The sequence below is a fragment of the Phocoena phocoena genome, chromosome 10 (genome assembly GCF_963924675.1).
Source record: "Phocoena phocoena chromosome 10, mPhoPho1.1, whole genome shotgun sequence".
Classification (NCBI taxonomy): Eukaryota; Metazoa; Chordata; class Mammalia; order Artiodactyla; family Phocoenidae; genus Phocoena; species Phocoena phocoena.
In genome coordinates this window covers 60,393,711-60,411,121 of record NC_089228.1, presented here as the reverse complement: position 1 = coordinate 60,411,121, position 17,411 = coordinate 60,393,711, and the positions used below count along the sequence as shown (strand labels likewise).

Sequence of the window (17,411 nt, the reverse complement as noted above, 5' to 3'; positions counted from 1 at the left end):
TTATTTAAACACTGGCAAATAATATGAAATAAAGATAAGAATAGCTCAGAGTATAAATTACAGTTGGTAACAGAGTTTCAAAAATCCCCGTTACTTTTTTTTTATTTAAGTAAAATTCACATGATATGAAATTAACCATTTAAAAGCATACAATTCAGTACACTTAGTACATTCACAGTGTTGTGCAACCACCACCAGCCAGCTCGTGACCCCAGTGAAACCCGGTCCCTGGGAAGTAGCCCACCCAGCCCTGGCAGCCTGCTGTCTCTATGATCTGTCCATGCTGGGGATTGCATGTAAATGGAGTCATACAACAGGTGACCTTTTGTGTCTGGCTTCTTTTACTGAGCGTGTTTTCGAGGTTCCTCCTTGTTGTAGGATCTATCAGTACCTCATCCCTCTTTGTGGCTGAATAGTATTCCATTGTGTGTTTATCCATTCACCCCTTGATGGACAGTAAGTTGTTTCCCCCTTTCAGCTGTATGGTCTGAGAGCACCACTGTGAACATTTCACATACAAGTATCTGTCTGAGTGCCTACTTTCAGTTCTTTTGTGTATACACCTAAAAGTAGAATTGCTGGGTCATAACGTAATTCTGTGTTTAACTAATTGAGGAATTGCCAGGCTATTTTCCACTGAGGTGATACAATTTTACATTCCCACCAGCTGTGTTGTGAGGGTTTTATATGTTCTCTGCTTCCTTGCCAACGTTTGTAATCCCACCCCCCTTTTGTTTCAGTTATAACCACCTGTGTTAGTTTTCTTGGACCACTGTAACAAAGTGCCACAAAATGAGTGGCTTAAAAAAAATTATTGTCTATAGTTTTGGAGGCTAGAAATCTGAACTCAAGGTGTTGGCGGGTTTTGCTCCTTCTGAGGCTGTGAGGGAGGATCTGTTCCAGGCCTCTCCTGGTTCCTGGCGGTTTGCTGGCATCTTTCGCTTTGTACATGCATCACCCTAATCTCTGCCTTCATTTTAACGTGGCGTTCTCCCTGTGTCTTTACATTGTCTTCCCTCTGCGCGTCCTCTTTCCTCTTTGTAAGGACACCAGTCGTATTGGATTTGGGCCGACCCTGATGACCTCATTTTAGTTTCATTACCTCTGTAAAGACCCTGCCTTCAAATAGGGTCCCGTTCTGAGGCAGGAGGGATTGGGACTTTAACATGCCCTTTTTGAAGGAACACAATTCAGCCCATAACACCATCCTGATAGGTGTGAAGTGGTACCTCACTGTGGTTTTTACTTACATTTCTCCGATGACTAATGCTGTCATTATTTTTCATGTGCTTGTTGGCTGTTTGTATGTCTTCTTTGGAGAAATGTCTGTTCACATCTTTTGCCCATTTTGAATTGTGTTGTCTTTTCGTTATTGAGTTTAAGAGTTCCTTATATTTTTTGGATACTAGATATCTGATTTCTGTCTTAGTCCATTTTGGCTGCTATAACAAGTTACCATAGGCTGGATAGCTTCTAACAACAGATGTATTCTCATGGTTCTGGAAGCTGGGAAGTCCAAGATCAAGGTGCTGGCAGATTCAGTGCCCACTGAGGCCCCATCTCATGGTTCATGGATGGTCATCTTCTCACTGTGTCCTCATGAGGCAGAAGGGGACGAGAGCTCTCTGGGGTCTCTATTATAGAGCACTGATCACTTACCAAAGGCCCTACCTCTTTGTACCATCACATTGGGGGTTAGGATTTTAACATACATATTTTGGAGGGGATATAAACATTCAGTCTATAACAGTTTGCAAATTTTCTCTCCCATTCTGTAGGTTGTCTTAACACTTCTTTGACAGTTTCTTTTGATGGACAAGAGCTTTTAATTTTGATGAAATCCAGTATGTTTTGTTCTTGTTGGTTGTTACTTGTAGTTTTGATGTCATATTTAAAAGCCCATTGCTAAATTCAAGGTTATGAAAATGGACACCTATATTTTATTGTAGGAGTCTTATAGTTTGAACTCTTATATTTAGGTCATCAATCCATTTTGAGTCAATTTCTATATATGATGTGATGATATACAAGGATCCATCTTCATTCTTTTTCATGTGGATGGCCTGTTGTCTCAGCACCATTTACTGAAAAGACCATTTTTCCCATCATAATGGTCTTACACCCTTGTCAAAACTTCACTGGACCTAGTTATATGGGTTTATTTCTGGACTCTCGATTCTATAGTGTTGGTCAGTATGTCTCTCTTCTTGCCATATAACACTTTTTTGGTTGCTTTAGTATTGTAGTAGTTTTCGAAATCAGGAAGTTTGAATTCTCCAACTTCACGTTCCTCTTTTTCAATATTGTTTTGGCTATTTGGAGTCCCTCGCAATTCCATATGAATTTGAGGATTGGCTTTTCCATTTCTGTAGAAAAGGCCATTGGAACTTTCATAGGGATTGCGTTGAATCTGTAGATTGCTTTGGGTAGTATTGATATCCTTTCAATATTATCTTTCAGTCTGTGAACAGGGGACTTCTTTATGTTTGTTTAGGCCTTTAATTCCTTTCAGCAATGTTTTGCAGTTTTCAGCATATGTGTCTTTCACTTCCTGGGCCAAATTTATAGGCATTTTATTCTTTTGAATGCTGTTGTAAATGGAACTTTTTCTTAGTGTCCTTTTCTGATTGTTCACTACTAGTGTTAGAACTACAACTGATTTCTTTGGGTTGTTCTTGTATCTGGCAACTTTGCTGAGTTCATTTATTAGTTCTAATTGGTTTTTTTTAATGGATTCTGTAAGATTTTTTCTGCATATAAGACCGTGTCATCTGTGAATAGGTATAGTTTTGCCTTTTCGTTTTCATTTGGATGCCTTTTTATTTCTTGCCTAATTGCTCTGATTAGGACTTCCAGTGCATTGTTGAATAGCAGTGGTGAAAGCAGGCATCCTTGTCTTGTTCTTCATTTCAGGGGGAAGACTTCTGTCTTTCACCAAGGATATGTTAGCCATAGGTTTTTCATAAATGCCCTTCATCATGTTAAGGAAGTTTCCTTCTATTCTCTGTGTGTGTTTAACCATGAAAATGTGTTGGATATTTTCAGATACTTTTTCAGCATCTGAAATGATCATATGGTTTTTGTCCTTCCTTCTATTAATGTCATATATACATTGATTGATATTCATATGTTGAACCACCCTTGCTTCACTGGGATAAATCCCACTTAGTCATGGTTTATAATACTTTCAGTGTGCTGCTGGATTTGGTTTGCTAGTATTTTGTTGAGAATTTTTGCATCCTGTATTCATAAGGGATATTGGTCTATAATTTTCTTGTGATGTCTTTCTTTGCCTTTACTATCAGGGTAATGCTGGCCTCATAGAATGAGTTAGGAAGTGCTCACTCCTTTTTTGGAAGGGTTTGAGAAACACTGGTATTCTTCTCTAAATGTTTGGCTGCCATCTAGTCCTGGGCTTTTCTTTGTTGGGAAGTTTTTAAATACTCAGTCTCTTTGCCGATTACAGGTTTGTTCAGATCTTCTGTCTTCTTAGGTCAGTTTTGGTAATTTGTGTATGTCTAGGAATTTGTCCAGTTCATCTAGGCTGTCTAATTTGTTGTTGTGAAGTTGTTCATAGTTTTCCCTTATCCCTTTCATTTCAGTTAAGTCGTTAGTAATGTCCCCACTTTTCTGATTTTAGTTATTGTGTCTTGTGTCTTTTTTTCTTTGTCAGTCTTTGTCAATTTTTTTTTTTTTGCGGGGGGCGGGGTATGCAGGCCTCTCACTGTTGTGGCCTCTCCCGTTGCGGGGCACAGGCTCCGGACGCGCAGGCTCAGTGGCTATGGCTCACGGGCCTAGCCGCTCTGCGGCATGTGGGAATCTTCCCAGACCGGGGCACGAACCCGTGTCCCCTGCATCGGCAGGCGGACTCTCAACCACTGCGCCACCAGGGAAGTCTTTGTCAATTTTGTTGACCCTTTCAAAGTACCAAGTTTTGGGTTTGTTTTTTTTTAATTTTCTCTTGTATTTCTGTATTTCTCTTCTCTATTTTATCTCCACTTTAATCTTTATTTCCTTCTTTCTATTGGTTTTGTGTTTAGTTTGCTCTTTTTTTTTCTAGTATAAACTTAGGTTATTGATTTGAGATTTTTCTTGTTTTTTAGTGTTTACAGCTAGAAATTTCCCCACGAGCACTGTTTTCTCTATATTCTATAAGTTTCAGTGTGTTGTATTTTTGTTTTCATGTGTCTCAAAGTATTTCCCAGTTTCCCTTTTCTTTAATTTTCTTTTTTCCTTGACCCATTGGTTGTTTATGAATGTGTTGTTTAATTTTTACATATTTTTGAATTTTCCAGTTTTCTTTCTGTAATTGATTTATTTCATCCCACTGTGGTCAGAGAAGATGTTTTCTATAATTTCAGTATTTTTAAATTTATTAAGACTTATTTTGTCACCTAACATATGATCTGTCCTGGAGAACGTTCCCTGTTCACTTGAGAAGAATGTGTATTTTGCTGTTTGGGATGGAATGTTCCATATTGTCTGTTATGTCTAGTTGGTTATAGTGTTGTTCAGGTTCTCTTTTCTTGTAGCTCGTCTGTCTAGTTGTTCTACCCATTTATGAAAGAGTTTCCAACTGTTGTTGTAGAGCTGTCTATTACTACCTTCAATTCTTTAGATTTTTCCTTCATGTATTCTGGGTCTCTTTTTCAGTGCCTATATGTTTGTAATTGTTTCATCTTCCTGACAGATTTATCCTTATACCAGTATATAATGTTGTTTTGTCTCGTAACGTTTTTTGACTTAAAATCTGTTTTGCTTGTTGTTAGTATGGCCCCAGCTCTCTTTTGGTTACTATTTTCATTGAATATCTTTTTCCATCCTTTCACTTTCAACCTATTTTTGTCTTTGGATCTAAAGTGAGTCTCTTGTAGAGAGCACATAGTTTGATTATGTAATTCCAGGCATTTTTCCATTCTCTGCAATTGGAGAGTTTAATCTATTTACAGTTAAAATAATTACTGATAAGAAAGGATTCACTTTTGTCATTTTGCTGTTTTCTGTGGGTCACATCCCTTTGTCCCTCAGTTCTTCTATTACTGCCTTCTTTTGCGATTGATATTTTTGCAGTGTACTGTTTGAATTCTCTTCATTTCCTTTTCTGTATATGTATTTTTATTTATTTTCTTACTGGTTACCCTGGGGTTTGTAGTTACCCTCTTAAACTTATGACAGTTAGTACCAGCTTAACCTCTGTAGTATACAAACCTCTGCTTCTGTTTAACTCTGTCCCTCCCCCTTTTTGTTGTTGTTGTCACAAATTACATCTTTATACATTGTGTGCCTATTAACATTGATTTATAGTTATTGTTTTATACATTTGCCTTTTAAATCATATTGGAAGAAAAAGAGGACTTACATATCAAAAATGCAGTAATACTGGCCTTTATATATGATGTAGTTACCTCTACCAGTGTCCTTTATTTTTGTGTGGTTTTCAAGAACTGTCTAGTGACCTTACATTTCTGCCTGAAGGACTCCCTCTAATATCTCCTGTAGGGCAGGTCTACTAGCAACAGACTCCCTCAGCTTTTGTTTATCTGGGAATGTATTAATTTCTCCATTTTTAAAGGGCATATGAATCTTGGTTGACAGCTTTATTCTTGGAGCAAAATATGTTATCATGCTGCCTTCTGTTCTCCTTGGGTTCTGCTGAGAAGGCCGCTGATACTCTTGCTGTTTCTGGTAAGTGAAGAGTGGTTTGTCTTGCTCCTATCCGTGTTTTCTTTTGTCTCTTTCAGTGGTTTCTTTATAATGTGTTTCTGTGTGTTTTGTCCTCTTAGGAGTTTGTTGAGCTGTTTGGATGTGTAGTTGTACGTCTTGTATTGAGTCAGGGAGATTTTCAGCCGTTTTCCTTCAACTGTTCTTTATACCCTTCTGTCCCCTCCTTCTGGGTGTCCCGTGTGCATTTGTTGGTGCACCTGCTGGTGTCTCACGTGTCTCTTTGGCTGTGTGCATGTTTCTTCATCCTTTATTCTACTCTTCAGACTGGATGATCTCAACCAATCTACTTCCAAGTTTGCTGATTCTTTTTTCCGCCTGCTGAAATTGGCTACTTTTTCATTTTAGCTATAATTTTCAGCTCCAGAGTTTCTCTCTGGTTCCTTTTTATAGTTTTATTCTCTTTATTGTGATTTTCTCTCTGTTAAGACATCATTCTTCTTTCCTTTAGCTTTTTGTCTATGGTTTCTTTTAGCTCTTTGAGGGTATTTAAGACAACTGATTTAAAGTCTTTGATGAGTCTAATGTCTGTGCTTCCTTGGGACCAGTTTGTATTCATTTCTCCTGTGAATGGACCCTACTTTCTTGTTTCTTTCCAAGCTTTGTAATAATTTCTAGAAAACTGGACATTTCAAATATTCCAAGTTGCTAACTCTGGAAGTCTGACTCTTTGTGTGTGCCTGGTCTGGGCTGTCCACTAGCAGCCACTAGCTACATGCAGTGACGGTTTAGCACTTGAAATGTGGATGGTCCTCACTGAGATGTGCTGAAGGCAGTGGTGTATTGGTAAACCAGCTCTGGGGGAAAGAAGCCTTGACTTATGTCATTTGCTGATTTCTGTTGTGTAAATACTCCTACTGGACTGATGTGAAACTACCAAAGTGATGTTTCAAACCCTAACTTGGGAAGAGTTGTGCACAGTCCATTCTCACAAGCCAGTGGGGTCAGCTCCAGCACACCGCCTGCCGTGAGTAGAAAATATATGCCAGGTTGCAAAGAATTACCATGAAAAAGCATTGTAAAATATCTTAGTATGATATTTTTATATTGATTACATGTTGAAATGACAGTAAACAATATTTATTTAAACAAGATGTATTATTAAAATTAATTTCGTGTTTCTTTTTACCTTTTTAATTGTAGCTATAGAAAATTTTAAATTACAGATGTTACTCGTATTTCCATTGCAGAGTATTGCTCTAAATAGTTGAGACTATTGAGTATTAGAGTGATTAGGTTCTATTTCCATATCATATTTGCTTCTAGCATACAGTTGTGTTTGACCTATTACAGCCAATATTTACATGTTGACCCATAAATGAGTAAAAATAAGGCTACTCATTTTTCAGGTTTTTTATTAAATGATTCATTATTTACAAGTATATTTCTGTATGAATATTGTTTAAACTGTCTTTTTATTTTTCATTTTAGTGTTTTTTTTTAAGAGAGGAAGAGAAAGTATTTTAGTTATTTACTCAGCATAACCATTAATGATTATTTTAACAGCAAATCTAATTGGTGCTTCCCGAAAAATTAATAGTGATATTAAAACCTTGAAATATGTAAAAATGTATGGTCTTTATGCTTTTTGAGAGGTTGGTTAACCTCTCTTTTTCACAGTCCAAACATTCTCAAAAAGTTAGTGACCATGTTCAATCTAAAACTGGTAAATGCCTTTTAATGAAGAAATCTTTCAAAATGGACAGTTTAAAAGACTTAAAAGTAACACTATGTCAAGAAAATTTTATGGCAAAGATAAATCTCAACGACTCCTTACTCAGTGTTCATATAAATCTAAACTACCTAAAGCTCCTGTGATTTTCTTAGGTGAGGGGTATGAAGAGTACTTATCAGTAGATGATGGTATCCATCTGTCCATTACTTTATGAACAGCAACTGCTCTCAAGAGCAGCTTTTCTGTCTTTCATCTCCATGAGCATCTCTTCTCATTTATGAGAATTGCTGCACTTAGCTTTGCTTTTCTTGGTGATGTAGTTGAAAATGTGTACATTGTTCTTGGTAAATCTTAGAACAGCATTAAGGAAAAGATGGGAAGTTGAGCTTTAGAATTGGTGTCAGGAGGATATGGTTCCATTTTTGGCTTTATCATAAAAATCCCTGAATATCTAACTTGATTTCTGTGTATATCTTTCCTTTTCATTAGGCTGAAGATAAATGGTCATTTGAAGATTATTTAATATTGTTAAGGTGATTCAAAGAAGAATCACTTTGAAAGTCAAATAACACTCCATTTGTTAGCCAAAGCCATGAAAGTTTACTTTCATTAAAATTGCATTAAAATGGAAAACATAGTCTTTATTAAAAGAAAATTCAGTACTCTATTTATAGTTATGTATCTTTCTATAATTATTTTATTATTTATTCATTTATTCATAAAAAATTGCTGGTATCTGTAGAGGAATTTCATTCAGTAGCATATGGTAACTGTCATTTATAATACTTATAATAAAATCTACCTGCCTATCTATGGACAAAAAACTATTCTCCCTACAAAAAACTATTCTCCCTAGCTTAGTTCTGTTTCATGATCAGTTTTATAGACTATTCTCTCAGAGGACCCTCCCCACCTTTTTTTTTTTTTAGAAAAGCAAACTTTAAGTATCCAGAAAGTTGAGTGATTTATCTTTTTTCATAAAGCAAGTGTTTCAGATTCTCAGTCTGCTTACCGTTAAGCCATTTCAGGGGACTTTCCTGGTGATCCAGTGGTTAAGACTCTGTGCTTCCAATACGGGGGCGCGGGTACAATCCCTGGTCAGGGAACTAAGATCCCACATGCCATGCAGTGCAGCCAAAAAAAAAAAAGCCATTTCAGACTTTTTGGTAGTGTTGACCATCAATTTACAATGTAGTTTTTGTAAGACGAAGTTTCTGTTTCTGAATATATATATATATATATATATATATACAGACACACACCTATATTTATATGTAAACATGTATAGTTATTTATTTCTCAATCTTCCAGTCCTTGAAAAAACCTCATTTGAGTGACAGATGTTTAGTTTCTTTCTTCTAGTTTAGTTTCTGTTTTCAAGCAAATAGGCTACATCTCCTTTTATAGGTAAGATCTTTGAAAATAACTATTAAGTCAAGGATAAATGTTTTTCATCATTTCCATAAAGATCATAGGACATAGTGATTCTGAAGTGGCAAGCTTTTATATTAAGCAAAAAAATAGGATACCCGCCGCACAGTTGTGATTAGTGAGTAAACTGTGGGGTTGCGGTCTGGCTGCACTTCTGTCTGCCCCTCCCAGCAGACTTGACAGGATTCTCACTTGCCTTCCCCTTCCTCCATCCTCTCCTCAGCATTCTCTTTCTCTCCCTCCCCTATTCCAAGTTCACTTAGTTATTTATGTTCCCCTAAAGCTTAAATCCTTTAACCCAAATGTTGGAGGTATTTTTAATGATTCAAAACCTTTATTCAAATATAGTAAGTTAAAAGACAGTGGGACATTTTCAATATTAGGGTATCTATATTGTGGATAAAAATAAGGGAGTAATATAATATGATTATTAAACTTGAGTGTTATATACCTTTCAGAAAGCCTCTCTTCTACTTAGAATTCAGCTGACTTGCAGGACATTTCAGGATTTATGAGGTGTGGCACACTTTTCTAACTGGGGAGGATCACAGTTTTGATGAGATTTTCCCAGGCATCTCAAAGGCCTAAAAAATTGCTATAAGCATTCTTTTTCGCATGTGTTTTCATATATATGTGAAAAACAGATTTAGAGAGCTGGTAATTAAGTAAAATAACCAGAACAATATCTGATACAGACAGAGCAGGTGTATAAGATGTTGTTATAGACCTTATTCTTCCTCACCTGATTCCCATCCCTCTCCCTGCAAAAGCAAACAAACAAGGAAAACACAGCTTGCACTTTGTCGGGGTCTGGTTCGCTGTGGTGGGGTTTGCATGCAGGACGTTTGCTGGGAAGTGCTCTCAGGGTCAGCACCTGTCAGGGAAGGAGCAGGCAGGACGGAGCAGAAGGGGACGTGGTCTGTAGGTGGCCCCACAGGGAGCTGTGACTGGTCCTTGATAGGAGCGTGCTGCGTCGTCGACTGGTCATTGGGTCTGGGGAAGATGGCTTTCCCCAGCCGACGGGACTGCTGCCAGCTCTCAGTCGTCAGCACTCTCTGAGCTTGGAGACAGTGTGCCCAGGTCCTGGCCCTGGTCCTGAGGAGTCGGCCGTGTCCTTGGTACTCTGCCTCTGGGGAGAGCGAGTGCAGCACCAGATGCTCAAGCCGGAAGTCAGGACAACATCCACGACCACTCCCAGGGCTCTTGAGTCTGTCCCTTCTGCTCTACTCTCTTCCCATTGTCCACAGCCCCTCTTCCCTCCGAAAGTCCTTCACACTGATGCCAGGTCATATTTCTAATATACTTTACATTCTTCCCATCCCCAAGCATCTTGCTTGGAGTTTCTGTGCCTCCTTTGCATGTCGTCTCCGTGTCTGGGTTGCCCTAACCCTTTCTTTATCTTCATCGTTGTGATTCATTATTACCACTTGGTTCCGTTCTCCCCTGAAACTCATATTGAGCCCTTTCTCCTCCCCTTCTGGTAGCATCCTGTGGTCTCCTGTATCAGGTCAACACCTGTTTGGTACTGTTTGTTCCCTTGTCTGTCCTCCCTTCCAGACTGTCTTTGTAGCCTTATCCTCCTCGAGGACATAAATGGTATCTTTCATCTCTATAAACCCAATCCTGGAGTCCCTTCAAGGGGCTAAGTGAATGTGGGCTGTGTGGATGGAGTGAGAGAGTGACCAACTGACTCGGTCATAGTCTGAAAGCTCGTTTGAGAGGTGTGGGCAGGGGCTGTTGTGTACACAGACCAGGATGTTTTCCTGTTTGTATAAACTATACACAGCGATGGCAGATTTCTACATTTGGATTCCAATTAATTTGATGGAGTGATGTCGCTCTCTTCTCCAAAGTGTCCTCCGATATGAGTGGAGAAACCTCTCAAGCCCTTTTAAAGCCTGTGGAAGAACTAAATTAAGTTAGTAATTTTTTTCCTGTGGTGCTACACTAATAAAAAAAAGAGAGAGAGAAATGGAAATCAACTGTCTAATTGCAAAGGCTCTGGTAAAAGTGCTCTAAGATGGATTCAAACAGAATGAGGTTTCTTTGGGGAGGAAAAACATTTATTTTATAGCTCAATAAACATTTCCCGAGCACCGTCCATGTTGCTGAGTTTTCCGTATGTTCAAGTCTGGAAACAAAAAGATTTAAGAAGCTGTGTTAGAGCTCTTAGTCGAGTGGCATTACAAGACATAATTAACTATAATGAAGTAGGAGAAGTGCTTTAAAAAATTATTCTAAATGCTAGTTGAAGAGCCAGAGGGGGAAGATCTGCTGAGGAGGGAGGAGTGACATTAGGGATTGCTTCACGTAGGAAGTGACATTTGCATTGGGTGTGAAGGTGGGGTAGGAGTTCCCCACTGGAGGGAAGTCAGGCTTATCAGGCCGAAGGGGGAGCATCCATTCAATGTCAGCAAATGTGATCGGGTGTGACTGTATTCCAGTTACCATTCAGGACCCTGGGAATATAGTGATGAACTAATAGCAAGGCCCCTCCTCCTCGGAGGTGATACTCCAGTGGAGGAGACAGGCAGTAAAGAAATTCAGTGTGGTGAGAGAAGGCTAGACAGGAGAAGGGCTAGAGTGAGACTCAGGGGAGGTGAGCACATTCAGATAAGGCGCCAGGGCATGTTCTGAGGAGCCCTAGTCTTGTGAGATCTATGAAAACAGGTTCTGGAGACAGACTAGTTGAGAAACACCACCCTGGTAAGTCCTGCCCTGAAGAAACTTAGACAATTCTGGACTAAACCAAATCAAACAATGCATCAGACAAGAAAACCCTCTGCGTTATCACAGGAGTTTTGTGAGCTAAAATTCCAAACCATACACCCTGGGAGAAGCTGGACTGGAGTGTGAGGACCCAGGGGCCAGGTGGGCAGGAGGGTCCTGGGTGGGGGCAGAGGCGGGACTGTGGCCTGATGGTTCGTGGCCTTTTGAACCACGATGAGGAGTCTGGGAGCCAGCAATGCCAGGGTTAGATCTGGGTTTTAGGAAAGTTAGTTGCTATGGTGGCAGTTCAGAAGCTGTCTTGAATGAGGAAGGGATAAATCAAGAAGCTTTGCAATAAAAAGGGATTGATCAGGGCCTGAACAATGGAGAGGAAAAGATTAATTTTAAAGACCTTTGGAGGGAGAATCAATTTATTTGGATAGCTATGTTTATAGACAATGAAGAGTGACTCAGAAAAATTCTTGGCACATAATGTTTTAAACGAAGGAAAGCACATCTTCATGAGTGGGAAACTTGCCCCTGACCCCCCAGTAGGTGAAGGTCACAGCAGAGTTGTAAGTTTTGTGGGAGAGACAGGGGCCAAGTAATAAGATCAAAAGTGTTCCAGACTCTACATCACAACTGTGTTTTCTCTCACCTTCGAAATGAAGATTAGAAATGGAGCGGGAAAATATCAGCAAATATCTCCTCTTAAAAGGTTGATTTTTTAGGAAGAAACAAGCTTGTTATCACTTTTAAATAAAACAGAACGTGACCTTGAGTTAGAGACAGCTGAGCCGTGTGTCTGGTTGGTGAGGTCAGCGTCTCCTCCCTGCAGCCCAGCATGGGCAGGTGGCTGCATTCTGCCACCAGAGAACCATCTGGACCTCATGGCAGGTGCTGAAGCAAAGGTGGAGAGGACGTCTCAGTGGCTGAGAGTATGAGCATCAGAAGGGAGAAGGAAGGGTGGCTCTAAGTTATAAAATGTTATCTATATTTCTGTTTTCATATACGTATATATGTGTGTGTATAAGTATAAATATAACATTTCCCACCGGTACTTTGTATTGCATATGTTTGTCAATGGCTGTGATCTGTCACCAATCAAATGAGAAAACTGTCGCCTTATTTGCTCTTTGCCCCTCCCCTGCAAGGATATCTTGGTTATTAGCCACTTAATTTGGATTCAAAACCAAACAGTAATTTGCCTTGAGGATGAAATAGTCGATGAAGTGTAATTAATGATTTTACCAAACTTAGGAAATACAAATATGATGAACATTTTCTTGTAAAGATGACAAACTGAATTGTTAAAAAAAAACAAAAGAAAAACTAATATTCTTCTTGATGGACTTTAGTCAGCTGATAAGTAGTTTAAGATATAGAGAGAAAAAAGTTAAAGAATATGAGTTACCAAAATATAGTAGTTTAATACCACTATTCCTCTTAATTTTTCTTAGCCTTTTGACTACTGATGTATTAGAACAGTTGTTAAGCTTCACATTTTGTACTTTAGCCTGGAAATATCGGCATTAAAAACCAAACTCGAATTGCCATTTGAGCAATATTCTTAGACCTTCACTGGAATTTTTCTTTAAATAATAATCTTTTGTTTTCATCAAATAAGCCTTTATTTGATAAGATTCTTCAGATTGTCTAATTATATTTTTCTAAAGCCTAATTAGGAAACATCTAGCCTAGGAATCGGAATTGACACTTGATTTGCTTTCCTCCTTAAAGAACTGTTAGTTTGGTATTAATGCTGGTTCACGAGGAAACCGTGGTGTGCTGTGGCTCTTCCAGAAGGACCATGGGGGCTCCTGGAGGGGGTTTGTATCCTTGCTGGGTGAGCACAGCTGCAGGCTGCGGGCTGCCTGGTGACATCTACGGGCCATGCAGAGAGGGGCTCTGTCTCACTGACCACATTTCTTGGGCTTTCTACACTTTCCTCCCACCTGCTTCTTTCACCTTCCTATTTATCTTCTCTTATCTCCGTACATTCCTTCTTCTTGTAGAGTTTTCCACTCTGTGTATATGTGTTTGTCTCTCCGGTTCTTTTTCGAACCCTCCCTTTGGCCAGTCTTGCCTCTGAGCCCCCAACCTTGGGGAGCTGGCCCTTCAGGACCTCTGCTGGCAAGACAAACACTGTCCCAAAGCACTACTGCCTATTTCCTCATTCTGGTTTTTCTACAAAATGTTTTTTCTTAAAAAAATTTTAATGTCATGTTCAACATATGACTAACACAAAAAATGTATGTAAACACGCACATTATGAACTAACTAGCTATGCACCCCTGCCCCCCAAGCAAAGCATATTTTAAAAAACATGGTTAGGTAGGTAAGTTCAACATTGATACGTCGTAAAATATTACCACATCCAGTATTTCTTCATTCTTGAGAAAACATAAAAGAAAAATTACAGCTTCAAAGAAAAGCATACCACTTCTGATTGAACCTAACATCTCTTCAAGCTCACAGTCATCTGGCTGAGTCAGACATATCTGTCCACAGCCCAGGGAAACGGACTCTTCTGTTAAAACTTAGCACTTTAAAAAAAGGTCACTTGAATTATGACTACACAAAAAATTTAAATTCTGAATGAGACCAACTCTTCCTAAGACCCTGAATTTCAGGAAGGAAGGATGGCTTAGTGATCACAGCTGTCATGCGTTTCAGACGTTGCTGTAGACCCCTCCCTGGTCAGCCCGGCCAAGTTGGCAGTCAGTCTTCTCAGTGTCTCTGAGTTCTTCCAGGGCTGTTTAGACATATCGCAGAGAATTGAAGCTTTGACTCCAAGTTCCGTTACACAGCCCTCTGGACATCTGTCCTTCTTGGCTTTTGGTGTTTCATTGCCACATTTCGGTTTTTGCTCCTGTTTGACGAACTACATTTTAGTGTCTTGCTCACACCCCATTTCTCCTTTCCCTTCCTGTTGATTGTTAGCTTTGTCTTTCCTGCCCTGGAGTCACCCAACCATCAGCACATGGGACCAGCACCATCCTCAAAATAGATGTACCTGTGGGATATCTTAATACAGTGTTTGCCAGGGGTGTTTGTATCAGAAAATTTAAGAAGAGAAGGTGCAGGGGTGGTCTGCAGTTGTGCTGTGTGCAGACAGCAGAGCAGCAGACTCACCAGTGCAAAGGCTGAAGTCAGCAGGGGGTGGGTGCTGACTCCAGGGGGCTTGAGGCCTCACACTCTTACTCATCACGTTGCCTAGCGACTAGTAAGCGGTATTTGTGGTGTTTTGCATGTATTTTACATGCTAGTTCCTACTGATATGTGGGCATCTTACTGCATTTTATTTAGGAAGTCAGTTGGGGTAGGGAGAGGGTTCTTTACTCCAGAACATGGGGAGACAGGCCCTTGTGGAGTGTTATCACATAGAATAGCTGTTTTTCAAAAACAGCCCATGCCCACAAAGTGGGAAATGCTTCTATCTCTAATTGCACCCCTTCTCCCCACAACGACTGTCAGCACCTGGTCCAGGCCCCCCCTGGTCTGTCCCCTAGACTCTTGCAATGAGCTCACTCTCCACGCCACCCCCAGCACAGCAGGCAGAACATCCTGTGAAAATGTGAGTCGTCCGCTTCACTCCAGTGCTTAGAGCACTGCAGCAGCTCCCTGTTCCACTCAGGAAAACCAAACCTCATTCAGTGTCCAAGACCCTTCCTTGTCTTTTCCTGTATCTCTTTAATGTAGATCATAATGGGAAACTAAAGTATGTATTTTTATTTGTTGGATTTCTTTTTAGTAATATTTCTCATTTTCTATCTGTATTTTATTTATTTTTAAAATTTTATTTATTTTTGGCTGCATTGGGTCTTCATTGCTGCACGCCGGCTTTCTCTAGTTGAGGTGAGCGGGAGCTACTCTTTGTTGCGGTGCGTGGGCTTCTCATTGCGGTGGCTTCTCTTGTTGCAGAGCACGGGCTATAGGCGCGCGGGCTTCAGTAGTTGTGGCACATGGGCTCAGTAGTTGTGGCTCGCGGGCTCTAGAGTGTAGGCTCAGTATTTGTGGCACACAGGCTTAGTTGCTCCGCAGCATGTGGGATCTTCCCGGAACAGGGCTCAAACCCATGTCCCCTGCATTGGCAGGTGGATTCTTAACCACTGCGCCACCAGGGAAGTTCTATCTTAATTTAAAATATGTAAGTTTTTTAAGGAAAAACTCTCTTAAGGAAAACAAGATCATTCAGTTGCATATGATTTTTCAGTTTTTTAATTCTTTCTGCAGTTAAATGGCCCACACTAGACAGACACACTCCCCTATTTTAAGAGGGTATATTTTTTCATCTGAGAAATGAAGACAGTCCCTACTAGTAATACCCAGTCACCTCAGAGCAGTCTTTCTCTCATGTTTCTCCTATTGGCTCACTTACTGTCTCCCTGACCTGTTTGTTGCTATCTTTCTTCTTCCCTCTCTCTTCTCCTTGGGACTCAATTTATCTTCCTCTGAACAGCTTTCCTAGCCAGTGAAAAACACCCTGTTGCCTCATTTCCCCATTACACCTCTACATCTGTGCAGAAACTTTCATCCACTCAAATGTGCTGCAACATGATAGGTGAAGTTATTTAAGGATAGATAGGCAAATGATTTATTTATGAATTTGCAAGGCAACTTCAAATAAAAACTCTTCCTAGAAAGATGAAGAAAAATGTCAGAGGAAAAGTGAATGATTTTCCTTAAAGAAGAGCCTAGTCTCTGGAGTGGAGTAGGGGATGGGGTGGAGAGGGGATTGTTGTGTGATTAATCTAAATTTAATTTTTTGATGGAACCTAAAATTTCAAGGTACATCAGCTTTTCTCACATTCTGTGGCTTCTCTGTCAATTTCCCATAATAACTTTTGTATATGTGTATGTCACCCAACTAGGTATTTTTATTAGTAGGGTTCTTATAAGTATTTCTTTATAGCATGTTTCCCAAACATATATATTAGATTGTTATATATAATGTTACATATTTATTTTGCAAGGAAGATATCTAAATATACCATATATGTGTATATATATAAACAAGAAATGTATATACACAGAATAAGATGTTAGATTCGTTGTTTTGTTTTTAAATAAAGGGAGTTTATTACATACCATACAGTTGGGATTTTTGTCTATTTCTGTGAATTCATTTTCTCTTCAGGTAATTTATGGCATCATTTAAACTTAAGTTTATGTTTGAAGACCTTGCTTCTCCAAAATTGTAATTCATAGATATTCATACCTTGGTATCACTGATGTTTGCCAATACTCAACTGCAAGTTTATCTCAGCACAGTTTGAATTATCTGTTTAAAAACATAGGCAAGGGCTTCCCTGGTGGCGCAGTGGTTGAGAGTCCGCCTGCCGATGCAGGGGACACGGGTTCGTGCCCCGGTACGGGAAGATCCCACGTGCCGCGGAGTGGCTGGGCCCGTGAGCCATGGCCGCTGAGCCTGCGCGTCCAGAGCCTGTGCTCTGCAACGGGCGAAGCCACAGCGGTGAGAGGCCTGTGTACCGCAAAAAAAAAAAAAAAAACATAGGCAAATATGAGCTCAGAATGTTAGAATTACTTTAAAAACTTTGTGACTTTCTTCATTTTAAAAGTTTATAGTCATTCATTTAAAACTGATTTATTTTTCACTTTTGCTCTAATAATTCAAGAAAAGTAGACAGTTCATATAGGCAGACAGCAGAATCCTGGGTGCTGTGATTGGTTGGCATTTACACAGGTCTTTCACGTAGGATTTAATAAAATGTGACCTGAAATTTAGAAATGTAATCTACAAGACAGTCAGAGAAAAACAGTTCTTTTAAGCATACTCTTGTCAGTATAATGTGATGCCCATTCTGCACTGTAATTTTTTGTGTGTATCTGTTAAAAGATGTAAGCTATATTC

At 39.6% G+C, this 17,411-nt stretch overlaps 1 protein-coding gene across 1 annotated transcript in view; it reads left to right on the top strand.

Moving 5' to 3' along the window:
- Positions 1-17,411, top strand: part of PRIM2 (DNA primase subunit 2) — a 308,700-nt gene that overhangs the window by 283,367 nt on the left and 7,922 nt on the right. The window lies entirely within an intron of this gene.